The sequence below is a fragment of the Engraulis encrasicolus genome, chromosome 9, assembly GCF_034702125.1.
Source record: "Engraulis encrasicolus isolate BLACKSEA-1 chromosome 9, IST_EnEncr_1.0, whole genome shotgun sequence".
Classification (NCBI taxonomy): domain Eukaryota; kingdom Metazoa; phylum Chordata; class Actinopteri; order Clupeiformes; family Engraulidae; genus Engraulis; species Engraulis encrasicolus.
The window spans coordinates 9764810-9779297 of NC_085865.1; the positions used below are offsets into that span (position 1 = coordinate 9764810).

Consider the following 14488-nt stretch of genomic DNA (forward strand, 5'->3'; position numbering starts at 1 on the left):
CTCCCACTCCTATTGTCATTGACGCAGCATTCCAAAGCACACAAGTGCACACAGCTACAGGGCAGGGCACACAACGAAATTGCATTTATGCAAGGGGGCAGCCCCCAATGGCGCCCCAAGGGGGCAGTGTGGTAGGATGGTACCATGCCCAGGGTATCTCAGTCATGGAGGAAGATGCGGGAGGGCACTGGTTAATTACTTCCCCCACCAACCTGGCGGGTCGGGAGTCAAACTGGCAACCTTTGGACTACAAGTCTGACGCTAAAGGTCAGATTAGACTTGTGCAACTGCGCTCGTCAAAACTCGCGTGGGAGTGGCCACGAACCAACATTGTATTCATGCATCTGCGAGTTCTGCGAGGTCCGAGGTCTCGTCGCGAGCCACATTTGAAATTGCGCGATTAGGCTACTTTCACTACATTGAAAGCACTGCGGTCATTATTAAGCAATGTTGCTTTCTATCCCGGTTAGCTAGGTATTTTCACACAAATTGCAAAGGCAATGCACTGGTATCATTATTTGACATACCCAGTCTGTTTTCACGAGCAGAAAATGCAAGCATGTAAAGACAGCTGATTCTGCCGATGTGTGTTTACATTCGGTGGAGGAACGGCAGTAAAACCGCAGGCATTGTGCCACGAGTGTTCAACTGATGCATTGTTTGTTACTTAGCTTGTAGCTTCGTGTATTTACACACATTTACACACAAGGCATTAATTAAGTTTTTAACAGAATACAGCTCTGCTCTCGCAAACTACTGGCATTGCGCTGCCACAAGAACAGAACAAGGAAGTAGCGAGACGACCAATCATAGCGCCTTTTTGTCTGCGTACTCCGCGTCCGTCCGACGGATAGTTAGAATTTTTTCGAGGCGCTCGACGACGGGCGCAGAGCCTCTGAGAGGGGGGCGTGGACTCGCATAGACAGAAAACGGACGGACGCAGATTCTATGCGTCCTAAGCATAAATCTAGCTTAACCCCTAACCGCTTACCCATGACAGGCCATAAGTGCCCATGTTGGCCCCTATGGCCGTCCAGCCAGCATACTCTACCCTCTCCACAGAACTAAAGAGCATAATCCAGATCAGTGTTTCCCAAACTGAAGACGTCATGTAGGAGGTACGTGGGCCGAAAAAAAAAAACGTATGCAACGAATGTAGGCTGGTTGACCAACGTGTATAGTTACACAACACCCCCAAAAATGCTAACGCAATATTCAACAGGACTGTGTGTGTGTGTGTGTGTGTGTGTGTGTGTGTGTGTGTGTGTGTGTGTGTGTGGCGGGCTATATGGCTGGAGATTAAATACTTATAGGGGTACACTAGATTAAACTGCACTAGATTATATTTAGGTTTATAATATCACTTCGGGTGGCAGAATCAAACATCAAACTAGGATTGTGAATTTATGGTCAGTGGTGTTTGTAAACGTTGTCAAAAACCTCAGAAGGAACTTCAACCAACGTTTGCTACAATGTTTGCTACAAGACTCTCCACCGCAAAGCACCAATGGAATGCCACATTTGACTTAAGACACATTTGAACTTTGCACTAGCCTACTTGATCCTGTACAAATATTGTGAGACGTGTGTTTTTTTTCGAGTGCAATAAAACAAACAAATTCGGGCCTGCATTTTTAGAGCAGCACTCCCCGCTGTGCAACTTTGATTTTCGTATCCAGTAAAGCAGGCCTACCCCAGGCAGGCCTACTAATACTGTATCCTAGTGTGACGAACAGGGGCTCCCGCAAGGTCATCAGTGCAGGACGGTCATTCTGTGTTGCTTCCCCCACCCTTTGGAACAGTCTACCTCTCCATGTCCGTCAAGCCCCCACACTGGTTACGTTCAAAAAGCACCTAAAATCACACTTCTTCAATGAGGCCTATGGTCCTTAACCACCCTGCCCCAACCCCACCTCTACCCCCCTCCTCTCCTCTCTCTCTATTCCCCTGCTCACTCTCCTTTTGTAAAGCGACCTTGGGTTACTTGAAAGGCGCTATATAAAACCAAGTTATTATTATGGTTACAGTTTAACAGTCACAACCGTTCTTGAGTTGGAGCTGAGGCATTGGCATTATGATTAAAATGTCCAATTCATGACCCAAGCATTTTGGCTGACATTTTTGTCATTTATATTCTTCATCACAGACCTCCCAAAATTACATATATCATGCATTGAAGGGTGTAGATTCCAAATTTGATGTTTAAGCGTAAAACATATCTTTACTATTTGGTACTCAAGTTGAATGGGCGTAATACAACATTTTACAGACTTGGTACTCAATGTGTTATGAGTACAACGAGCATTCCCTGCTGAGCAACTTTGATTTCCGCATCCTGGAAAACTAGGCCTACCACCATATCCTAGTGTGACGAATCAATATGGTTGTCTGACAGGGCGAGGCTGGACTTTCTAATAGGGTGTACCCTTCCCCAGTCTGCATGATCACATTAAAAAGAATGAATGACCTCAGTGCTGTGGAATACAGTATCGGTCTTCATGAACCACTGATTTCAGAGTTTATTTAGGTCAAAGTTACTCAACTGACTCGACAGGTTGTGTAAAGACAAAACAACTGTGCCTCTACAGTGAGAAATCAGACACGTATCAACATGGCAAGAATCTGGTGCTGTAACTATGCCCAACTTTTATGCATGCATTTCACACCACCCAATGGTAAAGATAAATAATTTATGGTAGCTCTAGGTGAAAACTTTCAAATGACTGTAGTACTAAGCCTGGCAACAACTCTGTGTGTGTGTGCGTGTGTGTGTGCGTGTGTGCGCGTGTGTGTGTGCGCATGTGTGTGTGCGTGTGTGCGTGTGCGTGTGCGTGTGCGTGCGCGTGTGTGTAAAGGTGTCCTCAGAATACAGCCTACAAGGAAGTTAGCTGAGGATAAATGGCTGTTGTAAATTATGCCTGCATGCTATGACTGAACTTTGTTTACGACCATTAACAAAGAGGTATTAATCACAGAGGCACTTGTCTCTTCACACTCACCAAGTATGAAAGCATGATAAGAGTCTTTAAGCACAAGCACACTCAACTTAAATTTAACCTACCTGTGGTGTATAACACAATTGTTGAAACATTGACGAAGAGTTTGAACTTTTCCGCAATGGATCTGTTGAGTAGCCCAGTCATGTTTGGAGAAATCTGAACATCTGTCATTCAAAAAGTGTAGCCATTTAAAACACCAAGTTTTAACCCCCTCGCTGCTGGAACTTCAAAGACAACTTAACAGCTGTCGGCATTTGCCACATGCTGCTGCTTTCAGCTTATGAAAACACTCCAAAATATGGAACTGCAACAGAACTGTGGCCTAGCTACACACTTCACTGTCCACAGCGTCAAAGACCACAAGCAAATCAAGACAGTGTTGACATTATTCAAACCAAACGCCCGGTGATTGTTATCAGGATTTCTCTGCATATGGCTACTTTTGCATAATCGGTGTGGAGTCTTCCACACAGCAGGGCCTGTGGTCATTGCCTGCCGTGCGTACGAGGACAATAACGTCACCCAGCTACGCTGCCTGCCTGCCTGCCTGCTTGCCTGGCTGCCTGCCTACCATCCTTCCAACCCCCCCAATGCAGGGGCCATGGACTGGAGAAATCTCGGCGCACTAGCCACCTCAATTAGGTAGCAACACCCCCGAATAACGTGCCACATAGACAGCTGTTAGACGATCAAACGTTACAATCAAAATCTAATCGTGCCATAAAAACGTAATGTTGTGGTCAACAGAAAGAAAAACACATATGGTAATCTTGGAACAGCAGCAACTGCAAGCCTGCAAACGCCTATGATGTGGAATTGTTAGCGAGCTAACTAGCCCAACTAAGCCCTCTTTCACAATAACGAGCACTGTGACCATTCATGCGTCCTGTATTTGCTTGTGTCATTTCCACGCTCTTTAGATTAACTAAACCCCAGACTGGGAAAACGGTCATCACTTGTGCTCACGAATAACGTTTTCATTTTTTGCACAGCGTTCAAACGCTAGCTCGATGGCTAGCATGGAGTAGTTGCCCTGGTCTTCAAGCGTGTGCCAACTGTGAAATCAGTGCAAACAAATTATGTCAGTGTGTCGCCATGCCCTTACCTGCCTGAGATCTATCTTCAATTCAGTCACCAAACGTCATGTAGTTTAGGTGTGGAGTCCAATATGCAAACGGAATTATGGACACATCAGTATGATTAATATGGCAAGGCTTGTATTATCATATGCCTTGCACACAGAGGTTCACAGTTCACCCATGAGAAGTTCTCATCGATCTAACTTGTTTCCACAGCCCGCGCTGCCTGGATTTCCATTGGTCGTTCAAATCAGAGGGCGTTTTTATTCGTTAGCTCTTCTGTCAGTCAAAGCATATGCCACGGTCGCCCATGGAGGTTCCATCTGGAAAAAAAGTACGGCCAGCCATATCTTGCAGTGTCTGCTGTTGAGGTGAGTTGATAGAGGCAAAGCTTGCTGCCGAGTCCAATTTTATGTGGAAAACCGTTTGGTAAAGGGTTTAGTCAAAGTGCTCCCAAAATAAAAACAAATCAACCCCCCTGAATAGACATTTCTAGACATTAGTAGAGGTTCTCACTATTAAATAATGCATGCATAACATAATAGGTAAGTATATTTTTTTGGTAATTGATCTCCAAATAGGATAGCATAGTGACACCACCAACAAAAATAGGAATACATTGAAAAATAAATAAATATTGATATGACAATGAGATGAAGACTTCTTTTAGGACATCACATGACCAGTTCGATAGCTCAACAATACTGTATGAGGCTTTGGAAGGGATGTTTTTAAATGTTCCACAGACTAATGAGGCTTTGGAAGGGATTTTTTAAAATGTTCCATAGACTAATGGCCCCCACTACTAGGCCTAAGCCTCGCTCCCTCTCAGCTGTATCCTTCTCAACGACCCCCCCAGTGCGCCCAAATGTGAAAGGAAGTGAAAGTGAAAGCCCAACTGGGAAACTCCAACTCCCATTGTGACACAGCACTCCACAGCACACAAGTGAACACTGCACACTTCACACAACGAAATTGCATTTATGACTGATCCATGCAAGCCCCCAATAGCTCCGGAAAGGGAGCAGTGTGGCAGGACGGCACCATGCTCAGGGTCAGGGCCGCTGACAGCTTTTGCCGGGCCCAGGACAAAGACATCTGAAATGGCACCCCAATCCAATACATTCAATGTAATGAGGAGCCAATTTTGGGCCCTGTCTCTCCTTGGCGGCCCCCTGTCGTCTTCCCTGCTCAGGGTACCTCAGTCATGGAGGAGGGTGGGGGAGAGCAGCGGTTCCCAAACTTTTCCCCCTGTGCACCCCCTTGTACATTTCAATGTCGTTCGCGCACCCCCTAAGCGAATGTTGCACAGCCGCACATTTTGGGCAATCCTCATTTCCAATAGCCCTGACGTTATTTCTGTCATTATTACAAGTCTAGGAGTTATAAATTACACTTCAGATGGACCCTTCAAGCATACAATTCACCAAACAATTGAAAACTACATAATGTTCATGAATTCTGTATAAAAACGCACATATCAGCCATTGCTCTATTCAGCTCATGCACCCCCTTATGGCAGGCCGTGCACCCCCAGGGGTGCACGCACCCCACTTTGGGAAACCCGGGGGTAGAGCATTGGTTAATTACTCCCCCCACCAACCTGGCGGGTCGGGAGTCGAACGGCAACGTTTGGGCGCCCTAACCGCTTACCCAAATGCCCCTGTGTTAAGCCAACCCCATTTCCGTATGACAAGGGTCACATGAAATTGTGTGAATTGACCTGGGAATTGTTGAGGTGCAGGTCTGTAATTGGGGAGAAATAGGTCCCGGGCACTTTTGGATTAAAGGGGCCCCTCATAAATAGCGGTGCAGAACTGACTCACCGGTGGGCCCCGCATCCTTGTGGGCCCCTATTTTCAGAAATGTAATATATAATATATATATATATATATATATAATTTTTACATTTCTGAAAATAGGGGCCCACAAGGGTGCGGGGCCCACCGGGAAATGCCCGCTATGCCAGATGGCCAGTCCAGCCCTGTTGAGGCGATCCTACACTGAGCTGTTCACCTTGGATGTGTCTGGTTATGCACAGAGACATGTACACATGAGTAGCAAATGGACTTGCTGTAGGCAGGCCTATGTCTTCATCCTCTCTCCATTCTCAGTAGACCGCAAATGAAAGCCACAATTTAAACCACATATTTACATTTATTTACCGGTGTATAACACATTAAATCACATTGTATTTAACTGATGCTTCCCAAAAGCGACATTCAAGTACAGTTCTTGTGAATAAGGTAAAGAGTAGATTAAGAATAGAGCCCCTTAGGCAATGTGGTGGGGGTAATGCCTTATTGGTCAAAGTCCCCGGGACCTGGCATACTTATGCAACTAATCTTGGAGGGAGAAGAAGGAGTCGCACACAGGAGAAGCTGAATGCAAATCAGTGAAACTGTATCAAAAAGCCGAAAATGGAGAAAACCAAAGACAAAGTGAGTAAGAAACGTTCCACTTTGTCTTTGGTTACCTTTATTTTTCAGCTTTTTAATTCAGTTTCATTAAGCCACATTCAGCTCATTTGCTCAGTGTGCGACTCCTTCTCCCTCCTGAATCACTCTTCTGGAATAACACACCGAGCGAAACTTCCTAAGAAAGACAAAGGCGCGGACGCCAGCTCTACCTTAGCATGCAACTAATCCTGACATGTAACAATACTTGGCAAGCAACGAGGGTTGCATGCAACGAAGCCTGCCGTGCAGCGCAGACAAAGCCTACAGTATGTACAGTAAACATGCCATGCAGTCTCGGCATGAACACACCAGAAGCGACTAGAGTAGTGTTTCTCAACGGGGGTGGTACAGCCCCCCAGGAGAAGGAGCTGACAAAGAGAGAGATTTTTTTTAATACTAAAGGGGGCGTTGGCCGGCTTGTGAGGAGGTCCAGGGGTTGTTTGTTCAAAAAAGGTTGAGAACCACTGGACTAGAGCGACAACAGTGATGGAAACAATTGACTTTGTATGGAGGAGCTGATGACAGAAGAGGCAAAAGCAATTTGGGCGACTAATTGAGACTATTTGAGTGACTCGAGTGACAGTTTGTAGTTGACCTTCAGAGAATGTTATGCAAATTAGCTATGATGCAGATTGACCACAGCTGCAACAGCCAACTGGAATGTCGAAATTCTTGCATTCTGCTTCTAACGGGCATACTCTATTGCTTCTACAGCTCGTGTCGCTCTTGCAATAAACACACTGCCAGCGACTCTTTGTAGCTTTGGTGTCTTCTGGTGTGTTTGCGGGGTAATGTGAAAGACTCTAGTATGCAAGATGGGGTTCAGTGCATGTCTTTCTTTGTTGATTTAAAGAGATTTTTTATGGGCTTTTTCGCAGATATTGACAGTGAAGAGGGGCAGCCATGGCTCAATGGTTCGAGCGCTGGCCTTAAGATCAGAGGGTTGCAGGTTCAAATCCCACCCTTACCAGCACCTTCATCCATGGCTGAGGTGCCCTTGAGCAAGGCACATAACCCTACACTGCCTCAGGGACTGTAACCAATACCCTGCACCTAAATATCTGTAAATCGCTGTGGATTTTTTGTTAAAGTGTCAGCTAAGTGTAATGTAATATAATAATGTTATGATGAAGAGAGACAGGAAGTTAAGTGGGAGAGATGGAGTGGGACTGGGAAATGACCCCGACCGGATTCGAACCCGGGTCCCCATGGGCAAGTGGCCTGTTGGTAGAGACAACAGGTTAGAGCGATGCACCACAGCACCCCAAGTTAAAGGTGCACTGTGTAATATTTTCAGTAGATTATTTCCAGAATTCCTGCTGCATCATGTTTTTTTTTTCATTTTAAGAATAACTGTTTTACTATAGAGAATAATGCACCTATTTATTTTGCAGAATAGCACTGAGATTAAATTGCAGTTTAACTGTTGCCTTGGTAATTTCAGTTAAGTGCATTATACACAGAGTTGTAACTGACACGTTTCAATCTGTTATCTATGAAGCTTCAGTTTATGCCATATGCCACCTAGTGGCCTTTTGAATTAATTGCATGGAATGTGTGTGGTGACCTAATGATGGTTAGAGTTGGCAGTGGGCAATTGTAGCAGGACAGCGGGCTTCACTCAAAGTTCATAAAGAACTTTGAGGGTGCTGGCCCAAATAAAAACTTCTAATTGAACAAAAAAAGGGCTCACCTTGCATCAAGTGTCTTTTATTTGTGCACATGCGTGTTTCGGCGTGTGCCTTTTTCACTGTGCAACCCTAAAGAAGGCAAGCTGCCTTTTTTGTTTAATCAGAGTTACCCATAGACAATACTGTATGCCATATGCCACCTAGTGTCCTTTTAAGTGAAGTGCATGGTATATGTGCAGTGACCTGATGATGGTTCGAGTTGGCAGTGGACAATGAGGTCACAAGTGTTTCTGGTGTCTATGAATGTAGGTGTCAGATGTGCTTCTGATCTAACAAATATGGAATGGAATAGAAATATTAACAAATACTATAAATAATAGTAACAAATTTGGCATTATTTTTGGCACTGCAAGCATAATGCTAAGCAGATATGCTGTAGTCTAGTTGGTATGTGCATGTCACCTTCTCTTCTGCATATGCGGTGTGTCGTGATGGCAATTTATGAGTACTACCATGTTAAAAGAGTCAATTTTCAGTGGAAAATCCTATTGATCCAAAAATGCACATGGTACAGTATATCATCTTTACCCAGGCTCCGCCCTCGCAGTGATACACCTTCGGCTCAGCTACACTCACCAGTGTTGCCAGATGTGTCTGACCAAATCCCGCCCAAAAGCTTCTCAAAAACCGCCAAAATGCGCTAAATTCCGCCCAAATTCAGCAAATTACATTGACTTCTATGGGCCCAAAAAAAAACGCCAAATGGCCAATTTTTCCCGTTTTTACCCGCAGACGCTCATCCCAAGTAGCCCAATTGGGCGGGCACCCGCCCAATCTGGCAACACTGACACTCACTCAGGAAAACTGCCTGTTCACGTACATTTGGGTTTCCTCCACAGCGGGAACTCCACCCACTTTGTCGGGAACTAATCAACTTTGAGCATTTCCAACCATCCTGGGTAGAGGTGACTTCAAAGCAGTGACGTTGTCTACGCAGAGAGGTTCTATTGGGGACTAAGAAATGTTTGGTTTAAACTTTGGCTCAGCCTGTTCTGCCCTCGACCAGTAGCAAACCAAGGGAGGTGGGTCAACATGCCTTTTAAGAATGTTAGTTGTTATGCTCTTGGTCAGACCAAGTCTCGAAGAAATTTGAAAGTCAAGGTAATCAGGCAATATCATCTCATGATCTCACATGCATAATCATAATGCTGAGATTGTGGTTTCATTCAACTGAGCAGTCTTTTCGTACACAGGGATCTAAGTACAGTCATCTAAAGTACACTTTAAGTATATTTGGGGGGGGGGGGGGTTCTCGAAAAATAAAATGAAAAATAAACTTGGTTATAGATGCCACAAAGTAGGCGGCAGTGCTGGCTGGTTTAGACAGTGGCAGTCTGTGAAAACGGTCGGGGTTCCAGCTTTTCATTTTACGGCCGCAGCCGGTGTAAGAACCGTGGACCGTTTTCCCCACCTAGCCACCTGATTGAGTAGCCTGCATCCGGGTCAGACTAGAGAGTTGCAACAGTGAGACACCTCTGAAAACACTGGCCAGTGAGGCCAGTGTGGTCCGATGCTCTTCTCTGTGCCTCGGTTTGATTGACGAGACCTTTGTGATGAAGTGTGTAGCGTTTTTGAGGTTGTATCGGGGAAACATCAGAAAATAATATTTACAAATTGGCCCCGCCGTGATGCATTGGCTGCGTTATTCGCCAAAAAGCTTAAAATAAGCCAACTCCATAACGGCGCGGCATTGCCCGGAATGGCTCATCATTAGATACATTATGGGGCATGGGAAATCGATGGTGAAACTTTCATTTTACGCCGGAACTATCCTTTAACCCATTGCGTTTTTAACCTTTTTTTCTTAACGCACCCCCTTACCTGTGCCCAAGACAAGTTGCGCACCCTCAACTCAAGCGTCTACACGTGTATATACAATCTAAAAAAACATTTTAGTGATTAATTACAATGATTCTTGCTTCAGACATTAATCAATACCTTATGTCTTTACATGGGGACCAAAACACGTTTTAATTTGGTTTTGATTTGGCCTGCCTAATATAATGTTCACTTGCAGAATTTTGGTCACAACCTCAACACAAACATAATTCCGCGCACACCCTGAAATCCAGCCCCGCACCCCAGGTTAAGAACCACTGCCTTAACCATTTATGTGTTGTAGGCCACTGGGACCTCTTCCATCCTTGTCAAGGGGAGTGCTAACCTTCTCTCCTTTCATACACATGGCCATAGCCAGCATTGAGGTCAGGGAGGTCTGGACCTCCTTAACTTTTCAGGGAAAGTATATATTTTTAAAGTGTTATATTTTCCATTCATCATCACCATCATTTTCTGAGTATGCTTACTCAAAATGTTTTGCAAATCTACATTTTCCATTCTTTCATACTTTTCTCTACTTGGTCAGACCAGTAGATGTTAGTATATTCCAGTAAATATACATGAAAACATCACATTTGTGAAGGGGTATGCATTTTGGAAATGAATGACAAAAATGACATATTCTACTTTTAATAGCAACATTTTTCGGCACGCTGTGCGCGTACATCATGGACCTCCCTAAATTCAAAACCCTGCCTACGGCCTTGTTCATACAACACCCCGTATATCTGTTTTTCACCTGGGGAGCAGTCGTTTTGTTCAGGCTACCTATTCTGCTGAGCATTTGTGTTATTAGTAGCCTATTATTATTCGTTATTATAACATTTAAATCAGCTCTGGTCAGTCTCCATGATTAGCCTACACACTATGGGTAGGGGAGAGCATGGACAAATTAAACACTTTTAACTTTTGACGGTTGAAACGAAACCTCCCACTTGGTGCCGCTCCTGCAGAGGGAGGCATTGCTTGTGCACCTCAGCGTGGTGATTAAGTGATGGCACAGATGATACAGTGATGGGCATTCATGGGTAAGTGGTTAGGGCGTCAGACTTGTAGTCCAAAGGTTGCCGCTGGTTCGATTCCCGACCCGCCAGGTTGGTGGGCGGAGGAATTAACCAGTACTCTCCCCCATCCTCCTCCATGACTGAGGTACCGTCCTGCTACACTGCTCCCTTGGGGCGCCATTGGGAGCTGCCCCCTTGCACGGGTAAGGTAGAAATGCAATTTTGTTGTGTGCAGTGAACACTTGTGTGCTGTGAGTGGAGTGCTGTGTCACAATCACAATGGGAGTTGGGAGTTTCCCAGTTGGGCTAAAAAAATGATAGCAACAAGCCTGACTCTCTGGTACCCTGGAAGTCTGAGGCGGGGCACCTCTCCTCCTCTTCACTATAGCGATGCATAAGATCATTGATTTTAGCTATGCATAGGCACAAAATGAAGATGTTGACATGAATACCGTAATGCAGGGGTATTCAATTATATTTCAACGAGGGGCATTTTTTTCAAAATTCCTCCCAGTAAAGGGGCCGAACTATGTATTATGGTTGCCGACTGTCAATGAAAAAAAATATGGGACACTTCATTGAAGAGGATGGTCTGGGGGTCCTCCCCCAGAACATTTTGCATTTCTTAGATGTAATTTCCTGCATTTTAACGTCCCATGTCCCGTTTCAGCATGATAACGGAGCCCATACTTTTATCTCTAAATTCCAAAAAACGATTCTGTATTTGAAGGGACTTGTGGGGGGCCAGAACCTTGCTGTCCAAGGGCCGCATCTGGCCCCAGGGCTGACATTTGAATAGCCCTGCTGTAGTGGGTAATTGATTTCAGAGATGCATAACATGAAGACGTTAAAGCAGCATCAGCCATTTTGATTACAACACATGTGAAGGCACGGTATACATCAGCCTTTTCCTTCCCCTCCTATTGATTTTTTTGACAAAGCCACGCTGTCCTGTCCACCACATCGATTATTGGACAGCAGCCCAGAAATTATGGTGACCAGAATCAAAAATGATTCATGTATGAGTGTTAGGATGATTAGGTTATGGCGAAGGGGGAGGAGGGAGATCACCAGGGTTACAAATCATCCACTTTTAGTGCAAAGACCCAAGACCAGAGCGGGGTTTTTTTATATTATATATATATACAGGGGTTGGACAAAATAATGGAAACACCTGTCATTTTAAAGTGACAACCCTTTCAGACAGCTTCCTCTTGCGTCCGCAGTTAATCCTGTTGGATGTGGTTCATCCTTCTTGGTAGTATGCAGACATTAACCTTGGATGCCGTGGCTCTTGATACATCACTAAGATCTCGGTCAAAGATGCAACAGTTACAAGCGCACCAAGAAATTTTTTTTTTGAACTCTGATAGGTCACCCATAATGTTGTGTGCATTGCAACATTTTGACAAAAAGTGCGGTCTTTGAATCTTTCCACTTCACTTTACTGGTGCAATTTACAATTAATGAAGATCGGCCAACAGGCTGGTCCACTTTGGCCATGGAACTTCCCATTCTAAAATGACAGGTGTTTCCATTATTTTGCCCAACCCCTGTGTGTGTGTGTGTGTGTGTGTGTGTGTGTGTGTGTGTGTGTGTGTGTGTGTGTGTGTGTGTGTGTGTGTGTGTGTGTGTGTGTGTGTGTGTGTGTGTGCGCGCGCGTGCGTGCGTGTGCGCGTGCGCGTGCGTGCGTGTATACGTATTTATGGTGCATTCCAGTCCCAAGTCATCCTAGGAGATCGCACTTGGATATTTCAGCTGCCATTCCTGACAGTTGAAGTGGAAGTTCTACATCCATGGCAACCGCCGTGGTTCAGCTGACTTTAGCGAGATACTAGCCAAAGAAGCCATAATAGTTATTACTCTGTCATATGTTACATTTATGTTGACACAATATCATGTAATAACACAAAGTGTATGCTGTGTTTGGAACATCTGCACAAAAGAGAAATGGAGTTTCACTATTTATTTATTTAGATAACGGCTCCATGGGCGCCGCCATTATTATCCGACTTCGGTTGTTGAGGTGGGAGTAGTGCGAGTCACCCCGACCTCGCTAGTTGGAGCTCCCACTTCGACTGGCGTTCCAGAGTGTTTTCCGTAGTAGGAGATTGGATAAGTGCGATCTCCTACTAGGATGATTTGGGACTGGAATGCACCAATAGACAGTGAAGAATGGGACAGGAAACGGGTGGGAGAGAGAGATGGGGGAGTATAGGGAAATTACCTCAGGTTGGGAATCGAACCCGGATCCACGGCGTAACAATGCAGTACCCTACCGCTTGAGCCATGTTTTTAATGAAGCCAATTGGAGCCCGTTTGGATTGGTGCCAATTTTGGTCCCCTAGGGGAAATTCTTTCTCTGCACTTTAGCCCATTTGGACTAGTGAATCACATTGAAGTACACCCACTAGTCCGTAGCAGTGGGCTGCCTGCTGAGCGGCGCCCGGGGAACAGTGTGGGGGTTAGGTGCCTTGCTCAAGGGCACTATAGCCGTGGTTCGGTCGGGCATTGAACCGGGAACATTGAACCGGGAACCCTTTATATATATATTGAGTAATAACTGTTAAATTGAATTATGAAATATTTTTCCTTATCCGTTTTCTTCTAAATTCTAATTCAATATGTGTATGCTGATTAGGTTATGGCGAAAGGGGAAGAGAAGTCACCTCACCCAGCTGTGGCCTGAGAGCTGCAAGCATTGCAACCATTCATGCAATTAGACCGCAAGACCCAAAAGCAGAGTATGTTTTTATACTGAGTAATAACTTTTATATTGAGTTACGTATATGATATTTTTCCTCATCTGATTTCTGAAATGTCAAATTATTATTACATTACACTTAGCTGACACTTTTTTTTGTCCAAAGTGACTTACAGATAGGCCTACAGTATTACAGGGTATTGGTCACAGTCCTGGAGCAATATGGGGTTAGGTGCCTTGCTCAAGGGATTAGAGAGTGGTAAAGGCAAGATACGGACCGGCAACACTGCGATCTACAGTCCAACTCCCTATTACACCACGGTCGGCTAATATGTGTGCAGGCTTTTGGGGGCTTTATTATGACAGGAAAGTGTGAGAGGAGGAAAATGTGGTAAAGAGCTACACACTCACTGAGTGCGTTACAATATGCGACCTTGCCTCCTCCACTTGCGCTTGTCTCCTCGTCCCGCCTCCTGGCCCCTCCACCGTGGAGAAAACAATAAAGTTTCCCAGCTGTCAGCCTAGCCACAACTTTTGAGGGACTGTTTTTCATTCACCATCCCAATTGCAAATGAGAAAAAGACTCTGCAATTGAGCTTTTGCAAGATATTGAAATATAATGCTGTTGTCAGTGATGTCATCATGACATATTACTTCCTGGTACGAGGAAACAAGCAAGTGGAGGATGCAAGTGGAGGAGGCAAGGTCGCAAA

The 14488-nt window shown here is 44.9% G+C and overlaps 1 protein-coding gene and 1 non-coding gene across 2 annotated transcripts in view; both read right to left on the minus strand.

Annotated features, from left to right (window-relative positions):
• Positions 1–4257, minus strand: part of nck1b (NCK adaptor protein 1b) — a 67147-nt gene extending 62890 nt beyond the window's left edge. The window contains exon 1 of the mRNA XM_063206451.1: positions 4105–4257. The gene's annotated coding sequence lies outside the window, so the exon portion shown is untranslated. The remainder of the gene's footprint in view (positions 1–4104) is intronic.
• Positions 4258–10302: 6045 nt separating this feature from the next.
• Positions 10303–10411, minus strand: LOC134456143 (U6atac minor spliceosomal RNA). Its single transcript, XR_010036228.1, has one exon. It is a non-coding gene; the product is annotated as a U6atac minor spliceosomal RNA (small nuclear RNA).
• Between the last annotated feature and the right edge of the window lie 4077 nt (positions 10412–14488).